The 16,982-nt window shown below is 43.9% G+C and overlaps 1 long non-coding RNA gene and 1 pseudogene across 2 annotated transcripts; both read left to right on the forward strand.

The window, feature by feature from the left end:
- The first annotated feature begins 1,037 nt into the window (after positions 1–1,037).
- LOC127923711 (serine hydroxymethyltransferase, cytosolic-like) overlaps positions 1,038–16,982 on the forward strand; it is a 42,066-nt pseudogene continuing 26,121 nt past the window's right edge.
- On the forward strand, positions 6,359–8,783 carry LOC127923703 (uncharacterized). 2 transcript variants are annotated; one of them, XR_008115135.1, is made up of 3 exons: positions 6,359–6,442; positions 7,427–7,546; positions 8,669–8,783. It is a non-coding gene; the product is annotated as an uncharacterized LOC127923703 (long non-coding RNA). The 2 variants fall into 2 exon arrangements; XR_008115134.1 differs by lacking the exon at positions 8,669–8,783 and adding an exon at positions 8,113–8,412.

Genomic DNA, 16,982 nt, shown 5'->3' on the forward strand with positions numbered 1-16,982 from the left:
CACTATTTCCACCAGGACCATACCAAATGGCACCCTATTCCCTACATAGTGCACTATTTCCACCAGGACCATACCAAATGGCACCCTATTCCCTACATAGTGCACTATTTCCACCAGGACCATACCAAATGGCACCCTATTCCCTACATAGTGCACTATTTCTACCAGGACCATACCAAATGGCACCCTATTCCCTACATAGTGCACTATTTCTACCAGGACCATACCAAATGGCACCCTATTCCCTACATAGTGCACTATTTCTACCAGGACCATACCAAATGGCACCCTATTCCCTACATACTCCACTATTTCCACCAGGACCATACCAAATGGCACCCTATTCCTTACACACTGTTCCAGTGATAACCTGACTAAATATAGTCCTGAATACCAGATGATAACCTGACTAAATATAGTCCTGAATACCAGATGACCTGACTAAATATAGTCCTGAATACCAGATGATGACCTGACTAAATATAGTCCTGAATACCAGATAACCTGATTAAATATAGCCCTGAATACCAGATAACCTGATTAAATATAGTCCTGAATACCAGATAACCTGATTAAATATAGTCCTGAATACCAGATAACCTGATTAAATATAGTCCTGAATACCAGATAACCTGATTAAATATAGTCCTGAATACCAGATGATAACCTGATTAAATATAGTCCTGAATACCAGATAACCTGACTAAATATAGTCCTGAATACCAGATGATAACCTGACTAAATATAGTCCTGAATACCAGATGATAACCTGACTAACTATAGCCCTGAATACCAGATAACCTGACTAAATATAGTCCTGAATACCAGATGATGACCTGACTAAATATAGTCCTGAATACCAGATGATGACCTGACTAAATATAGTCCTGAATACCAGATGACCTGACTAAATATAGTCCTGAATACTATATTTTCCCAACAACTGATATTTAGAGGGGTTGACCAAAGATGCTGTTGAATCTTATTTGGCATAGCTTAACTAACTAACTAACTGTTGGTCTTGTCTGTGTCTGTAGATCAGTACCAGGCGTCATGTCTCATAGCAACGGTACCAGTCACCATGTCAGTACCAGATGATAACGTGTGGGAGTCTCACAACAAGATGATGCAGGAGCCACTCAGCTCCAACGACTCAGAGGTACGTAACCTGGGGGGGACAGGTAGGTAACTACAGGCCAGGTACCTACAGGCTGGGTTAAGGCCAGGTACCTACAGGCTGGGTTAAGGCCAGGTACCTACAGGCTGGGTTAAGGCCAGGTACCTACAGGCTGGGTTAAGGCCAGGTACCTATAGGCTGGGTTAAGGCCAGGTACCTACAGGCTGGGTTAAGGCCAGGTACCTACAGGCTGGGTTAAGGCCAGGTACCTACAGGCTGGGTTAAGGCCAGGTACCTACAGGCTGGGTTAAGGCCAGGTACCTACAGGCTGGGTTAAGGCCAGGTACCTACAGGCTGGGTTAAGGCCAGGTACCCACAGGCTGGGTTAAGGCCAGGTACCCACAGGCTGGGTTAAGGCCAGGTACCTACAGGCTGGGTTAAGGCCAGGTACCTACAGGCTGGGTTAAGGCCAGGTACCTACAGGCTGGGTTAAGGCCAGGTAACTACAGGCTGGGTTCAGGCCAGGTAACTACAGGCTGGGTTAAGGCCAGGTACATACAGGCTGGGTTAAGGCCAGGTAACTACAGGCTGGGTTCAGGCCAGGTAACTACAGGCTGGGTTCAGGCCAGGTACCTACAGGCTGGGTTAAGGCCAGGTAACTACAGGCCCGGTACTACAGGCCAGGTAACTACAGGCTGGGTTAAGGCCGGTGTATTGTCTAGGTGTATTATAATGGAACGGTGTATTGTCTAGGTGTATTATAATGAATCAGTGTATTGTCTAGGTGTATTATAATGAATCAGTGTATTGTGTTAGGTGTATTATAATGAATCGGTGTATTATCTAGGTGTATTATAATGAATCAGTGTATTGTCTAGGTGTATTATAATGGAACGGTGTATTGTCTAGGTGTATTATAATGGAACAGTGTATTGTCTAGGTGTATTATAATGGAACAGTGTATTGTCTAGGTGTATTATAATGGAACGGTGTATTGTCTAGGTGTATTATAATGAATCGGTGTATTGTCTAGGTGTATTATAATGAATCAGTGTATTGTGTTAGGTGTATTATAATGGAACGGTGTATTGTCTAGGTGTATTATAATGAATCAGTGTATTGTGTTAGGTGTATTATAATGGAACGGTGTATTGTCTAGGTGTATTATAATGAATCAGTGTATTGTCTAGGTGTATTATAATGGAACGGTGTATTGTCTAGGTGTATTATAATGAATCAGGTGTATTGTCTAGGTGTATTATAATGAATCGGTGTATTGTGTTAGGTGTATTATAATGGAACGGTGTATTGTCTAGGTGTATTATAATGAATCGGTGTATTGTGTTAGGTGTATTATAATGGAACGGTGTATTGTCTAGGTGTATTATAATGGAACGGTGTATTGTCTAGGTGTATTATAATGAATCGGTGTATTGTCTAGGTGTATTATAATGAATCAGTGTATTGTCTAGGTGTATTATAATGAATCGGTGTATTGTCTAGGTGTATTATAATGGAACGGTGTATTGTCTAGGTGTATTATAATGAATCAGTGTATTGTCTAGGTGTATTATAATGAATCAGTGTATTGTGTTAGGTGTATTATAATGAATCGGTGTATTATCTAGGTGTATTATAATGAATCAGTGTATTGTCTAGGTGTATTATAATGGAACGGTGTATTGTCTAGGTGTATTATAATGAATCGGTGTATTGTCTAGGTGTATTATAATGAATCGGTGTATTGTCTAGGTGTATTATAATGAATCGGTGTATTGTCTAGGTGTATTATAATGAATTGGTGTATTGTCTAGGTGTATTATAATGGAACGGTGTATTGTCTAGGTGTATTATAATGAATCGGTGTATTGTCTAGGTGTATTATAATGAATCGGTGTATTATCTAGGTGTATTATAATGAATCAGTGTATTGTCTAGGTGTATTATAATGGAACGGTGTATTGTCTAGGTGTATTATAATGAATCGGTGTATTGTCTAGGTGTATTATAATGAATCGGTGTATTGTCTAGGTGTATTATAATGAATCGGTGTATTGTCTAGGTGTATTATAATGAATTGGTGTATTGTCTAGGTGTATTATAATGAATTGGTGTATTGTGTTAGGTGTATTATAATGGAACGGTGTATTGTCTAGGTGTATTATAATGAATCGGTGTATTGTGTTAGGTGTATTATAATGGAATGGTGTATTGTCTAGGTGTATTATAATGGAACGGTGTATTGTGTTAGGTGTATTATAATGGAACGGTGTATTGTCTAGGTGTATTATAATGGAACGGTGTATTGTCTAGGTGTATTATAATGAATCGGTGTATTGTCTAGGTGTATTATAATGAATCGGTGTATTGTGTTAGGTGTATTATAATGGAACGGTGTATTGTCTAGGTGTATTATAATGGAACGGTGTATTGTCTAGGTGTATTATAATGAATCGGTGTATTGTCTAGGTGTATTATAATGGAACGGTGTATTGTGTTAGGTGTATTATAATGGAACGGTGTATTGTCTAGGTGTATTATAATGGAATGGTGTATAGTCTAGGTGTATTATAATGAATCGGTGTATTGTGTTAGGTGTATTATAATGGAACGGTGTATTGTCTAGGTGTATTATAATGAATTGGTGTATTGTCTAGGTGTATTATAATGGAACAGTGTATTGTCTAGGTGTATTATAATGGAACAGTGTATTGTCTAGGTGTATTATAATGGAACAGTGTATTGTGTTAGTTGTGTATTATAATGAAACGGTGTATTGTCTAGGTGTATTATAATTAATCAGTGTATTGTCTAGGTGTATTATAATGGAACAGTGTATTGTGTTAGTTGTGTATTATAATGAAACGGTGTATTGTCTAGGTGTATTATAATTAATCAGTGTATTGTCTAGGTGTATTATAATGAATCGGTGTATTGTGTTAGTTGTGTATTATAATGAATTGGTGTATTGTCTAGGTGTATTATAATGAATTGGTGTATTGTCTAGGTGTATTATAATGGATCAGTGTATTGTCTAGGTGTATTATAATGGAACAGTGTATTGTGTTAGTTGTGTATTATAATGAAACGGTGTATTGTCTAGGTGTATTATAATTAATCAGTGTATTGTCTAGGTGTATTATAATGGAACGGTGTATTATCTAGGTGTATTATAATGAATCTGTGTATTGTGTTAGGTGTGTATTATAGTGAATCGGTGTATTGTCTAGGTGTATTATAATGAATCGGTGTATTGTCTAGGTGTATTATAATGAATCTGTGTATTGTGTTAGGTGTGTATTATAGTGAATCGGTGTATTGTCTAGGTGTATTATAATGGAACGGTGTATTGTGTTAGTTGTGTATTATAATGGAACGGTGTATTGTCTAGGTGTATTATAATGAATCTGTGTATTGTGTTAGGTGTATTATAGTGAATCGGTGTATTGTCTAGGTGTATTATAATGGAACGGTGTATTGTCTAGGTGTATTATAATGGAACGGTGTATTGTCTAGGTGTATTATAATGGAACGGTGTATTGTCTAGGTGTATTATAATGAATCAGTGTATTGTCTAGGTGTATTATAATGGAACGGTGTATTGTCTAGGTGTATTATAATGAATCGGTGTATTGTCTAGGTGTATTATAATGGAACGGTGTATTGTCTAGGTGTATTATAATGAATTGGTGTATTGTCTAGGTGTATTATAATGGAACGGTGTATTGTCTAGGTGTATTATAATGAATCAGTGTATTATCTAGGTGTATTATAATGAATCGGTGTATTGTCTAGGTGTATTATAATGAATCGGTGTATTGTCTAGGTGTATTATAATGAATCGGTGTATTGTCTAGGTGTATTATAATGAATCAGTGTATTGTCTAGGTGTATTATAATGGAACGGTGTATTGTCTAGGTGTTCTCCATCATCAAGAGAGAGAAGCACCGTCAGACCTTCGGCCTGGAGCTGATCGCATCAGAGAACTTCACCTCCAGAGCTGTTCTAGAAGCCCTGGGCTCCTGTATGAACAACAAGTACTCAGAGGGGTATCCTGGACAGAGGTAGGCACTATGAACCTTTATGAAGCTTTATGAACCTGTATTTAACCAGAGAGTCACTCAGAGGGGTAACCTGGACAGAGGTAGGCACTATGAAGCTTTATGAAGCTTTATGAACCTGTATTAAACCAGGGAGTCACTCAGAGGGGTATCCTGGACAGAGGTAGGCACTATGAACCTTTATGAAGCTTTATGAACCTGTATTTAACCAGGGAGTCACTCAGAGGGGTATCCTGGACAGAGGTAGGCACTATGAACCTTTATGAAGCTTTATGAACCTGTATTAAACCAGGGAGTCACTCAGAGGGGTATCCTGGACAGAGGTAGGCACTATGAACCTTTATGAAGCTTTATGAACGTGTATTTAACCAGAGAGTCACTCAGAGGGGTATCCTGGACAGAGGTAGGCACTATGAACCTTTATGAAGCTTTATGAACCTGTATTTAACCAGAGAGTCACTCAGAGGGGTATCCTGGACAGAGGTAGGCACTATGAACCTTTATGAAGCTTTATGAACCTGTATTTAACCAGGAGTCACTCAGAGGGGTATCCTGGACAGAGGTAGGCACTATGAACCTTTATGATGCTATATGAACCTGTATTTAACCAGGAGTCACTCAGAGGGGTATCCTGGACAGAGGTAGGCACTATGAACCTTTATGAAGCTTTATGAACCTGTATTTAACCAGGAGTCACTCAGAGGGGTATCCTGGACAGAGGTAGGCACTATGAACCTTTATGAAGCTTTATGAACCTGTATTTAACCAGAGAGTCACTCAGAGGGGTATCCTGGACAGAGGTTGGCACTATGAACCTTTATGAAGCTTTATGAACCTGTATTTAACCAGAGAGTCACTCAGAGGGGTATCCTGGACAGAGGTAGGCACTATGAACCTTTATGAAGCTGTATTTAACCAGGGAGTCACTCAGAGGGGTATCCTGGACAGAGGTAAGAAAAGCGATCGCATTCTGTAGCAAAAGTCTTCAATCAATAATAAGAAATAGCAGGAAGGCACCAGATTATCTAACTGGGAGGAGACTATATGGCTTTAGGTGGTTAGAGTATAGACTATATGGCTTTAGGTGGTTAGAGTATAGACTATATGGCTTTAGATGGTTAGAGTATAGACTATATGGCTTTAGATGGTTAGAGTATAGACTATATGGTTTAGGTGGTTAGAGTATAGACTATATGGCTTTAGATGGTTAGAGTATAGACTATATGGCTTTAGGTGGTTAGAGTATAGACTATATGGCTTTAGGTGGTTAGAGTATAGACTATATGGCTTTACATGGTTAGAGTATAGACTATATGGCTTTAGGTGGTTAGAGTATAGACTATATGGCTTTAGATGGTTAGAGTATAGACTATATGGCTTTAGATGGTTAGAGTATAGACTATATGGCTTTAGATGGTTAGAGTATAGACTATATGGCTTTAGGTGGTTAGAGTATAGACTATATGGCTTTAGTCAGGTGGTTAGAGTATAGACTATATGGCTTTAGGTGGTTAGAGTATAGACTATATGGCTTTAGGTGGTTAGAGTATAGACTATATGGCTTTAGATGGTTAGAGTATAGACTATATGGCTTTAGTCAGGTGGTTAGAGTATAGACTATATGGCTTTAGGTGGTTAGAGTATAGACTATATGGCTTTAGATGGTTAGAGTATAGACTATATGGCTTTAGGTGGTTAGAGTATAGACTATATGGCTTTAGATGGTTAGAGTATAGACTATATGGCTTTAGGTGGTTAGAGTATAGACTATATGGCATTAGGTGGTTAGAGTATAGACTATATGGCTTTAGATGGTTAGAGTATAGACTGTATGGCTTTAGGTGGTTAGAGTATAGACTATATGGCTTTAGATGGTTAGAGTATAGACTATATGGCTTTAGATGGTTAGAGTATAGACTATATGGCTTTAGATGGTTAGAGTATAGACTATATGGCTTTAGTCAGGTGGTTAGAGTATAGACTATATGGCTTTAGGTGGTTAGAGTATAGACTATATGGCTTTAGATGGTTAGAGTATAGACTGTATGGCTTTAGGTGGTTAGAGTATAGACTATATGGCTTTAGGTGGTTAGAGTATAGACTATATGGCTTTAGATGGTTAGAGTATAGACTATATGGCTTTAGATGGTTAGAGTATAGACTATATGGCTTTAGTCAGGTGGTTAGAGTATAGACTATATGGCTTTAGTCAGGTGGTTAGAGTATAGACTATATGGCTTTAGTCAGGTGGTTAGAGTATAGACTATATGGCTTTAGGTGGTTAGAGTATAGACTATATGGCTTTAGGTGGTTAGAGTATAGACTATATGGCTTTAGGTGGTTAGAGTATAGACTATATGGCTTTAGGTGGTTAGAGTATAGACTATATGGCTTTAGATGGTTAGAGTATAGACTATATGGCTTTAGTCAGGTGGTTAGAGTATAGACTATATGGCTTTAGGTGGTTAGAGTATAGACTATATGGCTTTAGATGGTTAGAGTATAGACTATATGGCTTTAGTCAGGTGGTTAGAGTATAGACTATATGGCTTTAGATGGTTAGAGTATAGACTATATGGCTTTAGGTGGTTAGAGTATAGACTATATGGCATTAGGTGGTTAGAGTATAGACTATATGGCTTTAGATGGTTAGAGTATAGACTATATGGTTTAGTCAGGTGGTTAGAGTATAGACTATATGGCTTTAGTCAGGTGGTTAGAGTATAGACTATATGGCTTTAGATGGTTAGAGTATAGACTATATGGTTTAGTCAGGTGGTTAGAGTATAGACTATATGGCTTTAGTCAGGTGGTTAGAGTATAGACTATATGGCTTTAGATGGTTAGAGTATAGACTATATGGCTTTAGATGGTTAGAGTATAGACTATATGGCTTTAGATGGTTAGAGTATAGACTATATGGCTTTAGTCAGGTGGTTAGAGTATAGACTATATGGCTTTAGGTGGTTAGAGTATAGACTATATGGCTTTAGATGGTTAGAGTATAGACTATATGGCTTTAGATGGTTAGAGTATAGACTATATGGCTTTAGATGGTTAGAGTATAGACTATATGGCTTTAGATGGTTAGAGTATAGACTATATGGCTTTAGTCAGGTGGTTAGAGTATAGACTATATGGCTTTAGTCAGGTGGTTAGAGTATAGACTATATGGCTTTAGTCAGGTGGTTAGAGTATAGACTATATGGCTTTAGATGGTTAGAGTATAGACTATATGGCTTTAGATGGTTAGAGTATAGACTATATGGCTTTAGATGGTTAGAGTATAGACTATATGGCATCAGGTGGTTAGAGTATAGACTATATGGCTTTAGATGGTTAGAGTATAGACTATATGGCTTTAGATGGTTAGAGTATAGACTATATGGCTTTAGTCAGGTGGTTAGAGTATAGACTATATGGCTTTAGATGGTTAGAGTATAGACTATATGGCTTTAGATGGTTAGAGTATAGACTATATGGCTTTAGGTGGTTAGAGTATAGACTATATGGCTTTAGGTGGTTAGAGTATAGACTATATGGCTTTAGGTGGTTAGAGTATAGACTATATGGCTTTAGGTGGTTAGAGTATAGACTATATGGCTTTAGGTGGTTTGAGTAAAGAAACCAGAATATCTAACTAGAAGGAATTCTGAATAATGTTCTACACATGGGACAAAAATAAACTAAAAGCAAATTTTCCCAAATTTATGTGGAGACCTCTGGGGTTATCTATCCCTGAGAGAATGGGTTTGGTTATGGAGACCAGAGATCTTCAGGGTTATCTATCCCTGAGAGAATGGGTTTGGTTTTGGAGAGACCAGAGAGATCTCCAGGGTTATCTATCCCTGAGAGAATGGGTTTGGTTATGGAGACCAGAGAGATCTCTGGGGTTATCTAATGGGTTTGGTTATGGAGACCAGAGAGATCTCCAGGGTTATCTATCCCTGAGAGAATGGGTTTGGTTGTGGAGACCAGAGATCTCCAGGGTTATCTAATGGGGTTTGGTTATGGAGACCAGAGAGATCTCCAGGGTTATCTAATGGGTTTGGTTATGGAGACCAGAGATCTCCAGGGTTATCTATCCCAGAGAGAATGGGTTTGGTTGTGGAGACCAGAGAGATCTCCAGGGTTATCTATCCCTGAGAGAATGGGTTTGGTTATGGAGACCAGAGATCTCCAGGGTTATCTAATGGGTTTGGTTATGGAGACCAGAGATCTCCAGGGTTATCTATCCCTGAGAGAATGGGTTTGGTTATGGAGACCAGAGAGATCTCTGGGGTTATCTAATGGGTTTGGTTATGGAGACCAGAGATCTCCAGGGTTATCTAATGGGTTTGGTTATGGAGACCAGAGATCTCCAGGGTTATCTATCCCTGAGAGAATGGGTTTGGTTATGGAGACCAGAGAGATCTCCAGGGTTGTCTATCCCTGAGAGAATGGGTTTGGTTGTGGAGACCAGAGAGATCTCCAGGGTTATCTATCCCTGAGAGAATGGGTTTGGTTATGGAGACCAGAGAGATCTCCAGGGTTATCTATCCCTGAGAGAATGGGTTTGGTTATGGAGACCAGAGAGATCTCCAGGGTTATCTATCCCTGAGAGAATGGGTTTGGTTATGGAGACCAGAGAGATCTCCAGGGTTATCTATCCCAGAGAGAATGGGTTTGGTTATGGAGACCAGAGATCTCCAGGGTTATCTATCCCAGAGAGAATGGGTTTGGTTGTGGAGACCAGAGAGATCTCCAGGGTTATCTATCCCTGAGAGAATGGGTTTGGTTATGGAGACCAGAGAGATCTCCAGGGTTATCTATCCCTGAGAGAATGGGTTTGGTTATGGAGACCAGAGAGATCTCCAGGGTTATCTATCCCTGAGAGAATGGGTTTGGTTATGGAGACCAGAGAGATCTCCAGGGTTATCTATCCCTGAGAGAATGGGTTTGGTTATGGAGACCAGAGATCTCTGGGGTTATCTAATGGGTTTGGTTATGGAGACCAGAGATCTCCAGGGTTATCTATCCCTGAGAGAATGGGTTTGGTTATGGAGACCAGAGAGATCTCTGGGGTTATCTAATGGGTTTGGTTATGGAGACCAGAGATCTCCAGGGTTGTCTATCCCTGAGAGAATGGGTTTGGTTGTGGAGACCAGAGAGATCTCCAGGGTTATCTATCCCTGAGAGAATGGGTTTGGTTATGGAGACCAGAGATCTCCAGGGTTATCTAATGGGTTTGGTTATGGAGACCAGAGATCTCCAGGGTTATCTATCCCTGAGAGAATGGGTTTGGTTATGGAGACCAGAGAGATCTCCAGGGTTATCTAATGGGTTTGGTTATGAAGACCAGAGATCTCCAGGGTTATCTAATGGGTTTGGTTATGGAGACCAGAGAGATCTCTGGGGTTATCTATCCCTGAGAGAATGGGTTTGGTTATGGAGACCAGAGATCTCCAGGGTTATCTAATGGGTTTGTTTATGGAGACCAGAGAGATCTCCAGGGTTATCTAATGGGTTTGGTTATGGAGACCAGAGATCTCCAGGGTTATCTATCCCTGAGAGAATGGGTTTGGTTATGGAGACCAGATATCTCCAGGGTTATCTATCCCTGAGAGAATGGGTTTGGTTATGGAGACCAGAGATCTCCAGGGTTATCTAATGGGTTTGTTTATGGAGACCAGAGAGATCTCCAGGGTTATCTAATGGGTTTGGTTATGGAGACCAGAGATCTCCAGGGTTATCTATCCCTGAGAGAATGGGTTTGGTTATGGAGACCAGAGATATCTCCAGGGTTATCTAATGGGTTTGGTTATGGAGACCAGAGATCTCCAGGGTTATCTATCCCTGAGAGAATGGGTTTGGTTATGGAGACCAGAGATCTCCAGGGTTATCTATCCCTGAGAGAATGGGTTTGGTTATGGAGACCAGAGAGATCTCCAGGGTTATCTATCCCTGAGAGAATGGGTTTGGTTATGGAGACCAGAGAGATCTCCAGGGTTATCTATCCCTGAGAGAATGGGTTTGGTTATGGAGACCAGAGATCTCCAGGGTTATCTAATGGGTTTGGTTGTGGAGACCAGATATCTCCAGGGTTATCTAATGGGTTTGGTTATGGAGACCAGAGATCTCAACTGTGTGTGTGTGTGTGTGTGTGTGTGTGTGTGTGTGTGTGTGTGTGTGTGTGTGTGTGTGTGTGTGTGTGTGTGTGTGTGTGTGTGTGTGTGTGTGTGTGTAGGTACTACGGTGGTACAGAACATGTTGATGAGTTGGAGCGTCTGTGTCAGAGGAGAGCTCTGGAGGCCTACGGACTGGACGCTGACAAGTGGGGAGTTAACATTTACAGCCATACTCAGGTAGTACCCCCCCCACTACACAGAGACACATACTCAGGTAGTACCCCCCCCCACTACACAGAGACACATACTCAGGTAGTCTCCCCCCCCACTACACAGAGACACATACTCAGGTAGTACCCCCCCCCACTACACAGAGACACATACTCAGGTAGTACCCCCCCCACTACACAGAGACACATACTCAGGTAGTACCCCCCCACACAGAGACACATACTCAGGTAGTTCCCCCGCCCACTACACAGAGACACATACTCAGGTAGTACCCCCCACTACACAGAGACACATACTCAGGTAGTACCCCCCCCCACTACCCAGAGACACATACTCAGGTAGTACCCCCCCCCCCACTACACAGAGACACATACTCAGGTAGCACCCCCAATTACACAGAGACACATACTCAGGTAGTACCCCCCCACTACACAGAGACACATACTCAGGTAGCACCCCCCAATTACACAGAGACACATACTCAGGTAGTACCCCCCCACTACACAGAGACACATACTCAGGTAGTACCCCCCCACTACTCAGAGACACACACTCAGGTAGCACCCCCCCACTACACAGAGACACATACTCAGGTAGTCGTCGTCCCCCCACTACACAGAGACACATACTCAGGTAGTCTAACTAGGGTCTAACTAGGTGGAGGTGTAACCAGGCCATCCCAGTACAGCTCTGTAGGGTCTAACTAGGTGTAACCAGGCCATCCCAGTACAGCTCCGTAGGGTCTAACTAGGTGTAACCAGGCCCTCCCAGTACAGCTCTGTAGGGTCTAACTAGGTGTAACCAGGCCATCCCAGTACAGCTCTGTAGGGTCTAACTAGGTGGTAACCAGGTGTACAAGGGTCCAGGCCATCCCAGTACAGCTCTGTAGGGTCTAACTAGGTGTAACCAGGCCATCCCAGTACAGCTCTGTAGGGTCTAACTAGGTGTAACCAGGCCATCCCAGTACAGCTCTGTAGGGTCTAACTAGGTGTAACCAGGCCATCCCAGTACAGCTCTGTAGGGTCTAACTAGGTGTAACCAGGCCATCCCAGTACAGCTCTGTAGGGTCTAACTAGGTGTAACCAGGCCATCCCAGTACAGCTCTGTAGGGTCTAACTAGGTGTAACCAGGCCATCCCAGTACAGCCCAGGGTACTAACTAGGTGTAACCAGGCCATCCCAGTACAGCTCTGTAGGGTCTAACTAGGTGTAACCAGGCCATCCCAGTACAGCTCTGTAGGGTCTAACTAGGTGGAGGTGTAACCAGGCCATCCCAGTACAGCTCTGTAGGGTCTAACTAGGTGTAACCAGGCCATCCCAGTACACCTCTGTAGGGTCTAACTAGGTGGAGGTGTAACCAGGCCATCCTAGTACAGCTCTGTAGGGTCTAACTAGGTGTAACCAGGCCATCCCAGTACAGCTCTGTAGGGTCTAACTAGGTGTAACCAGGCCATCCCAGTACAGCTCCGTAGGGTCTAACTAGGTGGAGGTGTAACCAGGCCATCCCAGTACAGCTCTGTAGGGTCTAACTAGGTGTAACCAGGCCATCCCAGTACAGCTCTGTAGGGTCTAATTAGGTGTAACCAGGCCATCCCAGTACAGCTCTGTAGGGTCTAACTAGGTGTAACCAGGCCATCCCAGTACAGCTCCGTAGGGTCTAACTAGGTGTAACCAGGCCATCCCAGTACAGCTCCGTAGGGTCTAACTAGGTGGAGGTGTAACCAGGCCATCCCAGTACAGCTCCGTAGGGTCTAACTAGGTGTAACCAGGCCCTCCCAGTACAGCTCTGTAGGGTCTAACTAGGTGTAACCAGGCCATCCCAGTACAGCTCTGTAGGGTCTAACTAGGTGTAACCAGGCCATCCCAGTACAGCTCTGTAGGGTCTAACTAGGTGTAACCAGGCCATCCCAGTACACCTCTGTAGGGTCTAACTAGGTGTAACCAGGCCATCCCAGTACAGCTCTGTAGGGTCTAACTAGGTGTAACCAGTCCATCCCAGTACAGCTCTGTAGGGTCTAACTAGGTGGAGGTGTAACCAGGCCATCCCAGTACAGCTCTGTAGGGTCTAACTAGGTGTAACCAGGCCATCCCAGTACAGCTCCGTAGGGTCTAACTAGGTGTAACCAGGCCATCCCAGTACAGCTCTGTAGGGTCTAACTAGGTGTAACCAGGCCATCCCAGTACAGCTCCGTAGGGTCTAACTAGGTGTAACCAGGCCATCCCAGTACAGCTCTGTAGGGTCTAACTAGGTGTAACCAGGCCATCCCAGTACAGCTCCGTAGGGTCTAACTAGACGATGTGTTTGTAGGCTCCCCTGCTAACTTTGCTGTGTACACGGCGATCGTGGAGCCTCATGGGAGGATCATGGGTCTGGACCTCCCCGATGGAGGTCACCTGACGCACGGCTTCATGACGGACAAGAAGAAGATCTCTGCCACATCCATCTTCTTTGAGTCCATGCCCTACAAGGTAAACAACAACAACAACACACTGAGACACAACAACACATCCATCTTCTTTGAGTCCATGCCCTACAAGGTAAACAACAACAACACACTGAGACACAACAACACACACTGAGACACAACAACACATCCATCTTCTTTGAGTCCATGCCCTACAAGGTAAACAACAACAACAACAACACACACTGAGACACAACAACACATCCATCTTCTTTGAGTCCATGCCCTACAAGGTAAACAACAACAACAACACACTGAGACACAACAACACATCCGTCTTCTTTGAGTCCATGCCCTACAAGGTAAACAACAACAACAACAACACACTGAGACACAACAACACATCCCTCTTCTTTGAGTCCATGCCCTACAAGGTAAACAACAACAACAACACACTGAGACACAACAACACATCCATCTTCTTTGAGTCCATGCCCTACAAGGTAAACAACAACAACAACACACTGAGACACAACAACACATCCGTCTAATTTGAGTCCATGCCCTACAAGGTAAACAACAACAACAACACACTGAGACACAACAACACATCCATCTTCTTTGAGTCCATGCCCTACAAGGTAAAACAACAACAACAACAACACACACTGAGACACAACAACACATCCATCTTCTTTGAGTCCATGCCCTACAAGGTAAACAACAACAACAACACACTGAGACACAACAACACATCCGTCTTCTTTGAGTCCATGCCCTACAAGGTAAACAACAACAACAACAACACACTGAGACACAACAACACATCCGTCTTCTTGAGTCCATGCCCTACAAGGTAAACAACAACAACAACACACTGAGACACAACAACACATCCATCTTCTTTGAGTCCATGCCCTACAAGGTAAACAACAACAACAACAACACACTGAGACACAACAACACATCCATCTTCTTTGAGTCCATGCCCTACAAGGTAAACAACAACAACACACTGAGACACAACAACACATCCATCTTCTTTGAGTCCATGCCCTACAAGGTAAACAACAACAACACACACTGAGACACAACAACACATCCGTCTTCTTTGAGTCCATGCCCTACAAGGTAAACAACAACAACAACACACTGAGACACAACAACACATCCATCTTCTTTGAGTCCATGCCCTACAAGGTAAACAACAACAACAAGAGAGGAGCCGGGGCATAGAGAGAGGAGCATAGAGAGAGGAGCACAGAGAGAGGAGCACAGAGAGAGGAGCATAGAGAGAGGAGCATAGAGAGAGGAGCACAGAGAGAGGAGCATAGAGAGAGGAGCAGAGAGAGAGGGGCATAGAGAGAGGGGCATAGAGAGAGGGGCATAGAGAGAGGGGCATAGAGAGAGGAGCATAGAGAGAGGGGCATAGAGAGAGGGGCATAGAGAGAGGGGCATAGAGAGAGGGGCATAGAGAGAGGAGCCGGGGCACAGAGAGAGGAGCAGAGAGAGAGGGGCATAGAGAGAGGGGCATAGAGAGAGGGGCATAGAGAGAGGGGCATAGAGAGAGGAGCATAGAGAGAGGAGCATAGAGAGAGGAGCATAGAGAGAGGGGCATAGAGAGAGGGGCATAGAGAGAGGAGCACAGAGAGAGGGGCATAGAGAGAGGGGCATAGAGAGAGGAGCATAGAGAGAGGAGCCGGGGCACAGAGAGAGGAGCATAGAGAGAGGAGCATAGAGAGAGGAGCCGGAGCACAGAGAGAGGAGCATAGAGAGAGGAGCATAGAGAGAGGGGCATAGAGAGAGGAGCCGGGGCATAGAGAGAGGAGCACAGAGAGAGGAGCACAGAGAGAGGAGCATAGAGAGAGGAGCATAGAGAGAGGGGCAGAGAGAGAGGAGCATAGAGAGAGGAGCACAGAGAGAGGAGCACAGAGAGAGGAGCACAGAGAGAGGAGCACAGAGAGAGGAGCATAGAGAGAGGAGCCGGAGCATAGAGAGAGGAGCATAGAGAGAGGAGCCGGAGCATAGAGAGAGGAGCATTGAGGGAGGAGCATAGAGGGAGGAGCCGGAGCATAGAGAGAGGAGCATAGAGAGAGGAGCATAGAGAGAGGAGCCGGAGCATAGAGAGAGGAGCACAGAGAGAGGAGCACAGAGAGAGGAGCACAGAGAGAGGAGCACAGAGAGAGGAGCACAGAGAGAGGAGCATAGAGAGAGGAGCCGGAGCATAGAGAGAGGAGCATAGAGAGAGGAGCCGGAGCATAGAGAGAGGAGCAGGAGCATAGAGAGAGGAGCACAGAGAGAGGAGCACAGAGAGAGGAGCACAGAGAGAGGAGCATAGAGAGAGGAGCATAGAGAGAGGAGCCGGAGCATAGAGAGAGGAGCATAGAGAGAGGAGCCGGGGCATAGAGAGAGGAGCATAGAGAGAGGAGCATAGAGAGAGGAGCATAGAGAGAGGAGCACCCGGAGTGTTCCTTAAAGTACCCGGAGTGTTCCTTAAAGTACCCGGAGTGTTCCTTAAAGTACCCGGAGTGTTCCTTAAAGTTCCCGGAGTGTTCCGTTCCCGGAGTATTCCTCCTTTGATTCCCGGAGTATTCCTCCTTTGATTCCCGGAGCATTCCTCCTCTGAGTCCCGGAGCGTTCCTCCTCTGAGTCCCGGAGCGTTCCTCCTCTGAGTCCCGGAGCGTTCCTCCTCTGAGTCCCGGAGCGTTCCTCCTCTGAGTCCCGGAGCGTTCCTCCTCTGAGTCCCGGAGCATTCCTCCTCTGAGTCCCGGAGCATTCCTCCTCTGAGTCCCGGAGCATTCCTCCTCTGAGTCCCGGAGCGTTCCTCCTCTGAGTCCCGGAGCGTTCCTCCTCTGAGTCCCGGAGCGTTCCTCCTCTGAGTCCCGGAGCGTTCCTCCTCTGAGTCCCGGAGCGTTCCTCCTCTGAGTCCCGGAGCATTCCTCCTCTGAGTCCCGGAGCATTCCTCCTCTGAGTCCCGGAGCATTCCTCCTCTGAGTCCCGGAGCGTTCCTCCTCTGAGTCCCGGAGCGTTCCTCCTCTGAGTCCCGGAGCGTTCCTCCTCT

This window comes from Oncorhynchus keta, unplaced genomic scaffold (assembly GCF_023373465.1).
Source record: "Oncorhynchus keta strain PuntledgeMale-10-30-2019 unplaced genomic scaffold, Oket_V2 Un_contig_3082_pilon_pilon, whole genome shotgun sequence".
Taxonomy (NCBI): Eukaryota; Metazoa; Chordata; class Actinopteri; order Salmoniformes; family Salmonidae; genus Oncorhynchus; species Oncorhynchus keta.